This window comes from Corvus cornix, chromosome 24, assembly GCF_000738735.6.
Source record: "Corvus cornix cornix isolate S_Up_H32 chromosome 24, ASM73873v5, whole genome shotgun sequence".
In the NCBI taxonomy this organism is placed as follows: domain Eukaryota; kingdom Metazoa; phylum Chordata; class Aves; order Passeriformes; family Corvidae; genus Corvus; species Corvus cornix.
Window position 1 is genome coordinate 4,969,111 of NC_046353.1, and position 14,385 is coordinate 4,983,495.

At 50.7% G+C, this 14,385-nt stretch overlaps 1 long non-coding RNA gene across 1 annotated transcript; it reads left to right on the plus strand.

The window, feature by feature from the left end:
- The first annotated feature begins 6,708 nt into the window (after positions 1–6,708).
- Positions 6,709–9,608, plus strand: LOC109145216. Its single transcript, XR_005603617.1, has 4 exons — positions 6,709–6,864; positions 7,946–7,991; positions 8,542–8,584; positions 9,524–9,608. It is a non-coding gene; the product is annotated as an uncharacterized LOC109145216 (long non-coding RNA).
- The last annotated feature ends 4,777 nt before the right edge of the window (positions 9,609–14,385 follow it).

Sequence of the window (14,385 nt, forward strand, 5' to 3'; positions counted from 1 at the left end):
CAGCCTCCATTTCACAGAATCACAGAATGGGTTGGGTTGGAAGGGACCTTAAAGCTCATCTCATTCCAACCCCCTGCCATGGGCAGGGACACCTTCCGCTACCCCAGGTTGCTCCAAGCCCTGTCCAACCTGGCCTTGGACACTTCCAAGGATCCAGGGACAGCCACAGCTGCTCTGGGAACCTGGGCTGGAGCCTCACTACCCTCACAGGGAAGAATTCCTTCCTTATATCTAATCTAAATCTTCCCTCTTTCACTTTGAAATCATTACCCTTCGTCCTGTCACAACACTCCCTGATAAAGAGCCCCTCCCCATCTTTCCTGGAGGCCCCTTTATGTCCTCTTCTCTGCATAAGCCAGCTTCAGAGAGCAGACAAGGAGCAGCTTACACAGGGCAGCAGCCTAAAGCCCAGCAAGGGGAGAGAAGAACTGGTGTGGGACACTTCAGAATTAACAGCATTGAAGGATGCAGGGAGGAATTGTCTCCCATGGCAGAAACACTCAGGAGGATGAGAGAACAAACAGCAAAGCCAGGAAAAGGAAACATTCTGAACACGTCACCCTGGTTATTACCTGGCATAGAACAGCAAATAGGCTTGCTGCCCCAGAACTGTGTGGATGCCACAGCTATCCACAGCCACATCATTCATCTTGTACCACTGCCCATTGCTCACCTGTAAAGGAAGGCACCCATCTCTGGAGAGGAAGGGCAGTGTTTCTACACAAAAAACTGCCAAACCAAGAGTAACCAAAACAAGTCCAATCTAGTCCCAAAGGAGGAAATCCCCCAAAGCCTTGGCTGCCAGTAACACTGCCAGGTCTGTCTTCCCAGCATACATTTTTCCCTGTCAGAAGGGAAGTTGCTCTTCACCTTTATGTAGCAGAAAAAGTGTCCTTCAAGACAGGTGTGACCGCTGTGCACCACAACAGCATACAAGGAGTAGAGGAGGGGTTCTCCAGCTGTGTCAGACATGTACGGCCGAAGATCCAAGAACTCAGGGTACCCCACAATCTATGGAGAAACCAAGATGGCTCAGAAATGATCCTGAGCTACCACATGAAATAGCCTTCAGCAGGTCATGGTTTGGGTGGGAGGAAACTGTTCCCTGCCAAAGCAGCTCTGCCAGAGCAGAGTCCAGGCTGGTCTTCCCATGGGAAGATTCCTCTTCTCAGAAGGGAACATGAAAAGCCCAACATGAGCAGCTTGTGACAGAGCACACTGCTTTGGGGAATCTTCTGCTCCAAAGAGGAAGTTGCACTCCGGCCGCATACACACCTGGCTGATCTTCCTGCTGGTCCGTTCATCAGCCCTTCCCAGACACACCGTGAGGACCCTGGGCTCATGATGGATTGTGACCCTCTTGGAGGCAGCAACCTTCTTCTTACACCTTGAACCCAAGCACAGAGCCGAGTGCTGAAATGCACCCAACCTTGCCTCAAGAGGGCCAGACAACCTTTCCTTTCTCACACCCTGGCACTAACATCAAGGCTATTCCAGGCCGTAAGGCCATATTCAAAAAGGCCGTATCTCATTATTGTGCATTAAACCTCTCGGAGAAACCGATCCTGCTTGATTTCAGCAGCCCCTCATGCAGAATCTGGTGTTAATATATGGTAAGAAATCTTCTTACTTGCTACACTTGAAGCACTTTTTCCCATCCAGCTGCTTGGGTGTCACAAAGTCCTCCAGAGCTGTGGTGAGGGATGAAGCTCCCTGGAGGAGTGAGAAAGGAGCTGCTGAGCTGGGGGAAATGCCCTCACCCGAACATTTCCCAGGAGCCGACAGGAAGACCCAGGCAGCTGATGCTGAGGAGAGCCACCAGGACCCCACAGGCAGTGTTTGTAAGGAGACAGAAAGAGGGGTGTGATACTGAACATTTCCCTGTGCTCCAGGGGTTCCTGGGCCATCTAGAGCTCCCTCTCAGGGCCACTGCTCAGTTCAGCTACTGATGACCCGTCAGCCTGGGAGCCAGATGGGTGTTGAGGCGGGACAAAGGGAAGAGGGAGGAGAGTAGGTCAAGGGTGCAGAGGGGACAATGCTGCTTGTTCAACTTAAACCCAGCACCACAGACAGACCAGTGCCATGGCCTCTGCAGAAGGATACTGTCCATTCCACTTCCTACTCACCACCAAGATCCCTTGTGCTCGCAAAAGAAGTTTGTAAGACAAATGCTTTGGTTCTGAAAAGCTACAGGGGCCTTGGGACCTCTCGAAGCACAATTGCAAACGTCTTACTTTGATTTTCAAAAGGATATCCAGGAAGGCCATGTAGAAATCAGAAACTGTTTTGCAGCTCAGGCATGTGACTGGAAGGAAAATCAAAATGCTGAGGGAAGTTAATTGGTGTCAATTTATGCTCGTGGGTCCTCCTACGCCAGTCATCACAGGACCAGCTGCATGTCACAGGGGGACAGAAGGGCACAGAAAATGCCAAGAAGAGCAGTAGTTGTGGAAACGTACCTCTGGATCTCAGAATGCCCTGAAATATTTGATGGATGATGGTAGTTCCTTGGGAAGAGATGTCCAAGCTGGAAATAAATGGCAAGGCAGAGAGTTACGTCCTCCAAGAGTTTAGCTTAGAAAGCCCTGGGCGGAGGTTTTCCTTGATGGGAGTACTTCAAGGAGTCCAACAGATTAAGGAACATTGGAAAGGGAATTTTCTTGTGCTTACTCGCTGCTTCCACTCAGACAAGCTCTCTGCATGGCACTGAGAGTACACCGTAAGAACTCGTAGGCATCTCCCGGTATGTCAGGCTTAAATTCTCCTATGACTAAGAAAGAAGTTAACAGTTCTTCCCTCAAAGAAGGAAAGAACCTGCTGAAGCACCTGAAACTGCTTACATCTGAGGTCCCTGATGACAGCCCTAGGCCGGATGGCACTGGCTGAGGAATACAGGACCTTCCGAACGTGAGCTTCCATGATGCACATCATGCAGAAACCTTGCTGATGACCTGAGGAAAGAGGGAAGCTTCTTAGGTTAGCAAAACAATCCCCAGGTAGAAAACCTAATGGAGGTCTTGAAGTTGTAAAGACTCTCTGTTCCTCTTCTCCCGAAGTGCCAATGTCCTGACAAGCCCGGGACACTTTAGTGCATAGAAAATGTTCTTCGTAGGGAGGCTAAACTGGCACAAGTTTTCTGTGCAGTAAGCTAAGAGGGTTTAACTTGAAGGGACAGGGACCCAGGGCTAGGAAGAGGTGCCTTTCTGAAGATGAATGCACCTTGATAGGACAGGTGGCTTTTAGTTTGAGTGCCTGAGGAGCATAAGCTCATGGGGCTAACAAAGAAGGGCTGCTGTTCTCCTAAATCCAATTGCAGATTCTGGGAATCCTTGGGATGTACCCAAGAGATTTAAAAGGAGATATTCCTAAAAGTACTCACAGAAGCGGCTGTGCTGACGAGAGAGCAGGTAATTAGCCAGAGGGGGTGTGTATGTCAGGCACTGCAGGACGACATTGAGGTAGCAAGTACTACCAAGGTTGTAAAGTCCCGCTCCAGGTCTCCGTTTTTGCCTCCAGTCCATGCAAATCTTCTCTGGGGTAAAAAGGGTCTTTTGTGGTGGATTCATTCCCTTGCCAATGACTGCAGGCAAACAACATTTGAAAAGAGGTAAGACAATGGGTGACAGGTGCACTTTTCCCTGGGTAATGGCCAGGCAGGGCCCAGAGAGTGGTGGTGAATGGCTGCATCCAGTTGGCATTTGGTCACTTTGTCCCACAGGGATTAGTGTTGGGCCCAGTTCCTGTTTAATATCTTTACTGATGATCTTGATGAGGTGATCATGTGTACCCTCAGTAAATTCACAGACCACACCAAATTTGGTGTGAGTGTCGATCTGCTGGAGGATAGGAAGGCTCTGTCCAGAGGGATCTGGACAGGCCGGATCAACGGAATGAGACCAACAGTATGAGGTTCAACAACACCAAGTGCCAGGTCCTACACTTCAGTCACAATAACCCCACGCAGCGCTCCAGGCTGGGGGCAGAGGGGTTGGAAAGTGGCCCAGGCGAGAAGGATCTGGGGGTGCTGGTCCACAGTGGCTGAACGTGAGCCAGCCGTGTGTCCAGGTGCCCAAGAGCATCCTGGCTTGTATCAGGAGTAGTGTGGCCAGCAGGACCAGGGAAGCGATTGTCCCTCTGCACTTGGCACACACCTCGAGTGCTGCATCTAGTTTGGGGCTCCTCAGGTCAGGAAAGACATTGATGTGCTGCAGCATGTCCAAAGAAGGGTGGGGAAGCTGGGGAAGGGTCTAGAGGGTAAATCCTATGAGGAGCAGCTAAGGGAACCGGGATATTTTATCCTGAAGAAAAGGAGGCTCGGGGGTGACTTTATCACTTTCTGGGACTACCTGAAAGGAGGTTGTAGCCAGGTGGGGATTGGCCTCTTTTCCCAGGCAACTACCGATAGGACAAGAGGATATATAGTCTTGAGCTCTCCCAGGGGAGGTTCAGGTTGGACATCAGGAGGAATTTCTTCACAGAAAGAGTGATTAGATATTGGAATGGGCTGCCCAGGGAGGTGATGGAGTCACCATCCCTAAGGTATTTGAGAAAAGACTGAGTGTGGTGCTTAGTGCCATGGTCTATTTGACATGGTGGTGTTTGGTCAAAGGTTGGACTCGATGACCTTAGAGGTCTTGTCCAACCTAATTGATTCTGTGATTCTCTATGTGAATATTGTTGCTTGAAAGCTTTTTTAAATGCTGAGTTCACTATATGACACCAAGGACAACAGTTCTAATCACCAACCCAGAAACATCAGGGGAAGCCTAACACCCCATTGACATCTACTGACAGGGGAACAGTTCTGGAAAACAGTCTGTTCCCCTGTTTAATCTGCCAAAATTCCAACAAATCCACACTGATTTCTGGGCCTCAGGCCACCTTCCTTTCCCTCTAGAGCCTTGGATTATCAGATCTTCACTTTTCCTGGTTGTAATGTGATGAAAACAAGCAACACCTGGGCCTGGCTGCTCTCAGGGAATGCCCCAGAATTCACTCCAGGCTGTCAGCGCATCAACACTTAGGGATGGAGCAGTGGCCATGTCCTTCATCCGTGGGCAAAGTCCAAGCCAGCTGGTGAAAATGTTACTCAAAGAAGTCATTCCCTGCTGTAGCCATTGCTCCTCTCAGGTACGGAGTGAAAAGCTTTGGATGACAAAGGATATCAGAACCTCCTCCAGAAAGATCCCCTGTTGGGAAAGAAAATATTCGTAGCTCAATAAAATTATTTCAAAAACCCCAAATGTTACCCGAAAAGCACCTTCAGCTGTCAAAAGCATTTTGTTGGTGCTTGTAGCTGCTGCCAAGGACAAAGAATACTTGGAAAAAGGCAGGGGAAGGAGCCAAGTTACCCCAATGGCCAGCTTTTGCTGGCCCACTCCTCAGGACACCAAGCATTGGACAGGTGAGATCACAATCGCCAGTCACAGGTTCCACATCTCCGCCACTGGTGTGACACTTTTGTGATACACAGCATCACAAACGTGGGATGCATCCTGCTCAAGAAGTCTTGGTCTGCCTTACGCTGGTGGGTTGACCCTCACAGGCTTGTGCTAATTAAACAACATTGTAATGCTTTATTTGTATGGAGATGGATTTAAGGGCGGTAATTAACAAGCTGCATTAAGATGGTTTCTCCAAGGATGTTTCCCTGTGGATCCCAATGTGTTTCCCAAGCACTCCAGTGACCAGGTTTTACTTTAACAAGGTGTGAAGTGCCATGGAAGGCCAATGGCAATAAATCCAGGATTTTGGCATCATTGCCACATGACCCCTTTGCTGAATCCCATTGTTTCCTCATCTCACAACCAAATACTCCAAGATATCCCACTTGGACAGCGCTCCAGGGTGGAAATCATCCTGTGAGTGCGGTTTGGCCACAGAAATCAGTTGGAAGGGCTTCGTTTATTTCGTTTTTTTCAAGTTATTTTATACCCCCAAATGTCTCTCAGCTCACAGGTTTTCAGCTTCATGACATTCCTCATAGAACGACATGAGGATTAAAGTGTTTCAGAAACATAAAGTCCTCTGCAGAGGCCCAGGACAATCCACATTTTTGTAAAAAAAAAAAGCAATTTCATCCAGATCTTATGAAGCAAAATCATAAAAATGCCCATTTTTTCATCACCTTGTCTCACACCATGAAGTTAAAAAGATTTTTCCTCCACTTCCTGCCTCAGAAGGAGTTTTAACTCTTCCAATAACTTAATCTTCATAGTCTTGTGACCCTGTAAAGTGTGGTTTTGGGGGTAAAAATTAATTAAAAGCTACTAAATCCTGAATGCTGGAGGTGGAGGGAGGGCACCGGCCTCCCTGCAGGGAAGCTGCAAGATGAGGGACACTCACTGTGGCTCCAGGGAATTGCTGTTTTGACTGAAACTGATCCAAAATGTTCTTTGGGTTAGAAAGGGGTGAGAAGGGGCCATTTGAGGCAGCATTTCATCACTCCATGGGGTGTTATTGTTGTCTTTTGGTTTTGATCTGCCTTGACAACAGGGAAAACACATCAAATCTCTTATTCTTCAACTTCTGATTGACTTTGAAGCCGTTTATTAGCGATTCCCCTGCTCACAGCTGGGGCACACGGCATCACTCCTGCTCCTCTCCCATGGCAACGGAGCATGGCCCCCAAACACGACGGGGTGCCCACAAGGGAATGTTGACCTCAGTCCCGGGATCGGTTGCCAACAACAGAACTTGGCCCTCAGACCCTCCCAGTCCCTGCTAATGCAGCCCTCGGACATAACCAGGTGCCAGCAGAGGAAATGACCAAATGACCACGTGCCAGCAAGGGAATTTTGCCCTCAGCCATGGCCAGGTGCCACCCACGTAGCATCCTTTTGTCCCTGATCCCTCCGCATCAAAGTAAGCGCTTTTATTTAAGGAATAGCAGATATTTACATTTACAGGGAGAATTCTGACCCCTGCAGGGAATGATTTTCAAGGTTATTTTAAAGATTATTTTCAGGCCCTGGTGTTCACTCCTGCACCTTAATTAGTGAGAACTGTGCTCCTTTGGAACCACTGAAAATAATATGGAATGTTTTGGGTCTAATTTAAGGGCATTTTGCCCTTGTGATTCCTGTGCCTCCATCGAGCACCCCCGAGGTCATCTTGCAGGGGCTGCCATCCCTCATCGCTGTGATCACTGGATTTGACTCACTCAACCCCTCTCACAGAGATCCAGGTAGCTGCAAAAAATCTTACTGCACATATCCCCCCACTGGGGCATGACAAGGGGGGAAATAGTCATAAATATCATTTCTGGGGATGACAGTGGAAGGTATTTTTATCTTTAGAGTTTAGTGATGTAGTGGACGTTTGCTTTCCTGTTTTCCTTGATCTTTATCAGTAGTTTCATATTGCTGCACCTCCAAATCCAGCCCAAATCTGCGGAAAAGAGGGAAGACATCAAAGAACAACCCCAAAAACACAGTTTCCCACATCTGCTCTTCAAAAGGGGTTTAGGAGGAGGCGGCCTGGTGCTGATTGCAGGTTATAGTCACAAAATCCTCAAATCCTTCCAAATCCATTTTGCCACAGTGGAATTTTAGGGATAAAAGTGCATAAATAAGTGATGTTAAAGGTGAGTTCTTGCCAAGCTTTGCCAGCATCTGGATCCAGGTCCTCCAGGTGTTTAGGATCTCCAGGACCATCCCATGCCAGGCCCAGCCAGCAAGGGTCACCAGTGCCCCTTGGTAAGCTGAAAATGAGCCAAAACCCTGCTGGTTTGGGTGAGTTCCTGCAGAGAGAACTTGGAGTGAAATCCATCCAGTGGACAGACGAGGAACCATCCTGAAACCTCTCCAGGTTCCCGGTTGTGGGTTGATGCCCCTCGGAGTAGTGGACCCTCCTCTTGAGGAGTCTGCTGGTCTGGTCACCAGCATCATCATCATCATCAGCCCCCTGCTCTCCTGACACAACCTTCTCTCTCTGTTCTTTGCAGTTGACAGAGATGCCAATAACAGCTGGGCCGTGCCAGATGTGCTTTAGTAAGTCTCACAAGTTTGGGATGGGAAAGGGGATTCCACCACCCTCAACCTCTGTGAGGGCTTCTCTGGTGCTGGGCTGGGTCTCCCAGAGCCAAAACCCACCTGAGGTGTCCTCCAAAAGGGCTGAGATGTCCTGAAATGGGTGGAAAACATCCTCCAAAGGTCTGGAAACACCCCAATAGTACAGAGAATAATGATGGAATGGGAATAAATCCCATTTTTCAGTTATTTTACCCAAAACTATGGCATTTAGGGCTGCATTTGCTGCCCAAAAAATATTTTACCAAATGGTTCACTTCTTGTTCTGATCATGAAACTGTTGATAATTGTTCATTTGTACCATTATGGGGGTAAAGGAGAATAAGTGGGTGTGAGTGATACAGGAGGCAAGAACTGGCCTCTGAGCACCCACTTGATCATTTAAATTGGTCATAAAACATCATTCTTGGACCATTAATGTGTGTCCATCACTAGTTGTAGCATTTATTAACATTAATTTGTTAATTAGGTGTTGTCACTGCCTCCCTAAACCTTTTTATGTTTTTTGCAGCAATCCTCAGGCCTTGAACAATTTTCCACCTGGATCCAGAAAGGTGAGTGACAGCTCAGCTCCCTCCCTAAACCCATGCAACTTCTGTAACACAAACATTTTTTTTTAATTAAAACTGGATTTTTACATCAAACCTCCCCAAAGGTTTGGTCTGAGTTCCTGCTGCTGCTCATGCAGTGCTGCCAGCAGGGATTTTGGGGTGGTTCAAGCCAAAATTGGGAACAGGGAGAGCTGCTGCCCCACTGCTGGGGAGAGCTTGGTGCTTCCTGGGGCTGCCCCTCACCACTGTGATGCCTTTTCCTGGTCTTAAAATCAAGAGTCATACACGGTTAGAAGGGGAAAAGGGATTTTACCTTGGTATTTATTTTTAAGGATCCTTAGGTGTACACGTCCAGGTCATGTGCATCGAGATGCACCCTGCAGAGTCTATCTCTGTCTCCCTCCCCCCAACACTGGGTATATCATTATAGGTGTTACTAATTAGCAGATCTATCAAAGATTCCCCAATGAGAGGCTCAAGTGAGCCCCCCTCCCCAAGGAACCTTCCCCTGGATGGTTCTGTCTTGGTTTACAGAATGTGTTCTGGAGAGGACCTTGGGCTCTGGGGCACACTGATCCCTGGCTACGAAGCTTCTAAAATGTTGAGTCTCTCAGCTTGACAAACAAGTCCAAGAATGTAGGGAAAAAGCACTGGGAATACAGAAGTTGTAAAAAGGTATAACAGGGGTATAAAAGAAAAGGCAAAAATCTTCATGGCATCAACTGCACCCTCTTTTTTCCCCACATTTCTTTTAATTCTGCACCAAATAAATGTTCGTCCTTCCAGCCTGACCGTGCTGCTCTCTCATCACAGAGGATGCACCCAGTGCCTTTTTTGAAGGTGCTGGGGTGGTAGACCTTTTCTAAATTTCCCCTTGGAGAGCCTTTCCTTGCCCTCGCATCCTTTCCAACCCCCTCGGTGTGTTTCTGACGCATTTCCCAGGTCTGGGGAGCCCTCCCCGAGCGCCGAGCTGAGGGGCCTGGCCCTGCCGGAGGCCGCCGGCGCGGGCTGCCCGTGGGGCGGCGGGGCCGCGGCGGGGCCGCCCCGGGACCTGCTCCAGCAGTGCCTGTGGGCAGCGGGCATCACCGAGCAGCTGCTGGAGGCCGAGGCCAAGCGGGAGCCGGGCAGCTTCCAGCCTCCCCCACAGCCCGCGGGGCCCGCGGCTCCCCGCAGCGGCCCGCAGCTCTGCCAGGCCGCCTTGGGCCGGCAGCCGCCCCTCAGCACGGCCGGCAGCGCCCAGCCCTTCGTGCAGCACCTCGGGCCCTTCGCCAGCCTCCAGACGGGCAGCGGGCCCGCTCAGCTGGAGGGACAGCAGGGGATGGCCACCGCCCTGCCAGCGCCGCAGGTCGTGTTCCTCCAGCAGGCAAGTGCAGCCCCCTCTGCGTGGTGGCCACCCGGGGCCACTCCCGTGCTGTCTGCCGGACAGGCTTTTGTAGTTCTCTGGTTTGAAGTTCTGGGTTTCGGTTTTATTTTTTAGTTTAGTCCTCTTTCTATTTCTCTAAATGCCTATGGGTTTTAATTTTGCTAATTCTTTTCGTCCTGTGTCTTTTTATTTCTTTCATGCTGTTATTTTAAGTCCTGTTTCTTTTCCTTCGGTTCTTTCACCTGGGAAGGGGGAAGAGAAACGGGGCCAAAGACCCCAATACTTGAGTTTTTTATTTAGCTCAATCTTCACCTCCCTCTGTAGACCCCCCACTTGTGGGTTTGGGGCACACAGGCCCATTTCTGGGGTTCAGACCCTGAGAGGGGCAGCACCTTTTTCGAATCCTGGAGTCCTTAAGTTTGGAAAACCCTCGAAGATCCTCACATCTGACCCTTTTTGTCCTTCCTTGTATGTGCTGGTGGCGGGAGAGAGTCCCGTCCTCCTCACGCATTCAAACCTACCTCAAGCAGCTTGCAAGTTAAAAAGCACCAGATTTAGGGCGTGTTTTCATTTTTTGTGTTGTTTTTCACCCTGTCCAGGTGCCACAGAGGATCATGCTGCAGGTGAAGCAGCCAGCCCCCACCACACTCGTCCTGTTCCCTGGCCCAGCCTCCTGTGTCCTGGGGAGTGGCCAGGGGCCGGGGCCACCGGCCCACAAACCCAGCAGCCACCCACATTCTGCCACCCCATCGTCCTGTGGCCACCAGCACCCTGGAGCACCAGCACCCCAGCACAGCAGCATCCCAACGCCCCAGGCTGTGGGAATTGAGCTGTGGCATGGTGAAAGCTTCTGGAGCCTGGAGCCAAACTGGGGGAAAGTGGACTCTTTTGTTTCTTATTTTTAATAGAACTCTTGATGCAAAGTGCCATAAGAATCCAAAGTGAGATTATTTAGTATTAAGGCTTGAGTTTAAACACATTCCCGGTCTTGTTTCATGTTTGCAAGATCTCATCACCCTGGTCCCTGTGGAGAGGACCTAAAAGATGGGGACAAGGAGCCGGTCAGAGTGAAATGGACAAAGCAGGTACACGGGAGAAGAGAGAAAATGCAGCGGTGTGGGAAAGGGGAGGGAATGGGGACGTCCCAGGGCACAGAAAAGGCAGCAGCGCCCCGCGGGCCCGTCACTGCCCGCAGCTCTTGCTTTCGGTGCTCCCGGGAGCCTTTACGAGTTCAGGCGCTCCCTTCTCCTCCTCCAGCTCCCAGCGCCCGGCGCTCCCCGTGCCCCGAGGCACAGGCGGGTCTCGCACAGCGCTGGCGGCCACGGGGCCACCGCAGCTCAGGGGAGCTCTGGCAAGATGCGGAGGCGCCCGGCGCCTGTCCCGGGGAGTGTCCCCCGCCGGTGCCGGCCGCCTGCCCCGGCCGGGAGCCACGGCGGGCGGGCTGCAGCCGCGGCCTCACAACCCCGGGCGGCTCCGCGAAGACGCCGCGGCACCGCCGAGGGGCCGCTCGTCTCCCCAGCGCCGGGCCCGCGATCCTCACCGCCGTCGCCGCCAGGCCGTTCCCGGGGCTCAGCCACGCCGTTCCCGGGGCTCCGCCACGCCGTTCCCGGGGCTCCGCCACGCCGATCCCGGGGCTCAGCCACGCCGTTCCCGGGGCTCCGCCACGCCGATCCCGGGGCTCAGCCACGCCGTTCCCGGTGCTTGGCCGCTGCTGCCGGACCCCGCGCTGCCGGGCCCGCCGGCGGGAGCACTGCGGGGGCACCGAGCTGCAGTTCCGCGCTTTGGCCGCCCGGTGGCAGCCGCGAGCGTGGGAACGGCGCGGGGTTCGGGGGACGCGGCGGGGGAGCCCCCGGAGGGCGGGGGACACGGGGGGACACGGGGGGACACGGGGGGACTCCAGAGGGGACACGCACCGGGGACACGCGGGGACATGGAGGGACACGGGGGGACACGGTGGGGCTCCAGAGGGGACACGCACCGGGGACACGGGGGGACACGGGGGGGCTCCAGAGGGGACACGCACCGGGGACACGGGGGACACGGGGGGGCTCCAGAGGGGACACGCGGGGACACGGTGGGGCTCCAGAGGGGACACGCACCGGGGACACGCGGGGACACGGGGGGGCTCCAGAGGGGACACGCACCGGGGACACGGGGGGACACGCGGGGCTCCAGAGGGGACACGCACCGGGGACATGCGGGGGCTCCAGAGGGGACACGCACGGGGGAAGGGCACGGAGGAGAAGCTCTCTGAGCGGACAGAGGTTCCCGGGAGCCGTGCGTGGGGATGGCCGGCAGTTCCCCCCCCGGGATAAGCCCCAGGACAACGCATCAGGGGTACCCACGCGCGCTCCGGGTCACGGCCCCACCCGGGGTCATCCACCGCCGTGCCCCCAAAGTGCCAGCGTTTCACCCCAAAGCGCGGAGTTCGGCGGTGGTTGTGGTTTTTTCTTTTCTGCAATATAAAAAGGGAGGGGGGTTCCTTTTCCAAAATACTCGGTTTGGAGGCTTTCCAGTGCTTTTCCGCAACTTCGGGTGATTTTTGGTTTTGGTTTTGTGCGTGAAAATGTGGGGAGGTTTTGCTTTCTGGCTGTGAAAATCTAGGAAAGAATTTGGCTTTCCCAGGAGCCCCAAAATGGGAGTTTTTCCCCAAAATTGTTTTGTTATTTCCCCCCACCCCACCCCACCCCCGTTTATATATTTACACTCATCTATTTAGACTGTCTATTTACTCTTATTGTATAGAATATCTATTTATGCTTACGTATCTATTGACTATTAAATCTATTTACACTTATATTAGCACTTACATAGCACATCTACACAGGCTGTTGGGTGAGACTGATGTATTTTGGCCCTTTGAGATCCTTTTAGGACTTCTCTATTTTTACTTAAAAATCTACTTACATTTATTTAGTTATCTAAACTGTCTCTCTATTCAGTTTCTTATATCATAAAGTCCTTTGTATTTTGTAGTATATACAACTTTTTAGTTTGAAATCAATTTATATTTATATATATTCAATATAAGTAAAAAAGATTTTTTTTTTCTCTATTTCTACTCCTCACACCCATATTTACAAAGCTTTCCCCATGAAGTTTCAGGCATTTAAGATAGTTATACAGGGCAGAGACTCCAAAATGAGCTACCTCCCCTTCAGTTTTAACCATTCCACTTTCACCAATAAGGAGAGATGAATGTGAGAAGATATAAGTGAAAAAATAACAGAGCAGCTGTGAAGGGTGGTGGGTGCCCCTGCATGTGGGGTGGTTGGTCCCACAAAGCACTAAGTGAAACAGTTGATGCCTTATTATTCTTCTGACATGAGTTCCACACCAGGGATTTCTTTTCTGTTTTCTTCTTTTCTTTCTTTCTTCTCTTTCCCTTGTTTTTTCTTTCCTTCTTCTGTGCCAGAAGGCACCATTTTCCATCCTCCTAATCATCAGGTACCTAAAAAGGTAGCCTCTTGCCTTGCTGCTTGCCATGCTGAGTCAGGAATGTGAATATTTAATTCATGTAAATGCGGGACAGCATCGTTCCTTGTTTGGCCAAGCGTTTCCTCATTTGGTCCCCTGAGCAGAATGTCGTCATTATATTGTCAAATTGTGGGTTCAGATGTGGGAGGGATTGATCCTGCCTCTTTAGCTAACATAGCATGGACCTCCTAAGAGACTTGGGACAAGGGCCTGGAGGGTCAGGACAAAGGGAATGACAAAGGACAGAGTTAGATGGGATATTGGGAAGAAATTCTTCCCTGTGAGGGTGGTGAGGCCCTGGCACAGGGTGCCCATGGCATCTGTGACTTCCCCACCCCTTGAAGTGTTCAAGTCCAAGTTTGATGGGGCTTGGAGCAAAAACTGGTCCAAGCCCTGAGAAAAAAATGAGCTTTAAGGTCCTTTCCAGCCCAAACCATTCTGGGATTCTAGGATTTCTTCAGCACTGTGCCAAAGCTCCAGCCAGGACTTGGCAAAATTTCATTAAACTTAACAACAACCATTCCACAGACTCTTTTGAGGTTTTTTCCTTATTATGAACAACTTGAAGCCACATGCCAGCAGATAAACCCTTCTCCCATCCTGCTGCATGGAAAACCAGCATGGAGAGGGAGCCAGCAAGTGCAGGCAGCAGTGCCCATCCTCCCTCTGCATCCCCCTGCTGCAAGGCAAGCCCTTAACCCAAAATTTGGGAAACTGAGCTTAACCCCAGATGTTCCACTGGGCTACGAACTAAACTCAGATTCCAAAAAGAAAATAACCACCCAGCATACATGACAACATTCCTCTAAAGCAATTGTTTAAACTGTTAATAAATTTTAAAAATTCAAGCTGAAAAAAAATATTATAAAAAGCTGCTCATTTCTTGTGATTACTATTTTTTTTTTTTGAGAGGAAAAAGACCTTCTTATTTTATAATTCCCTTTAAATTTATTTTATCATTTTT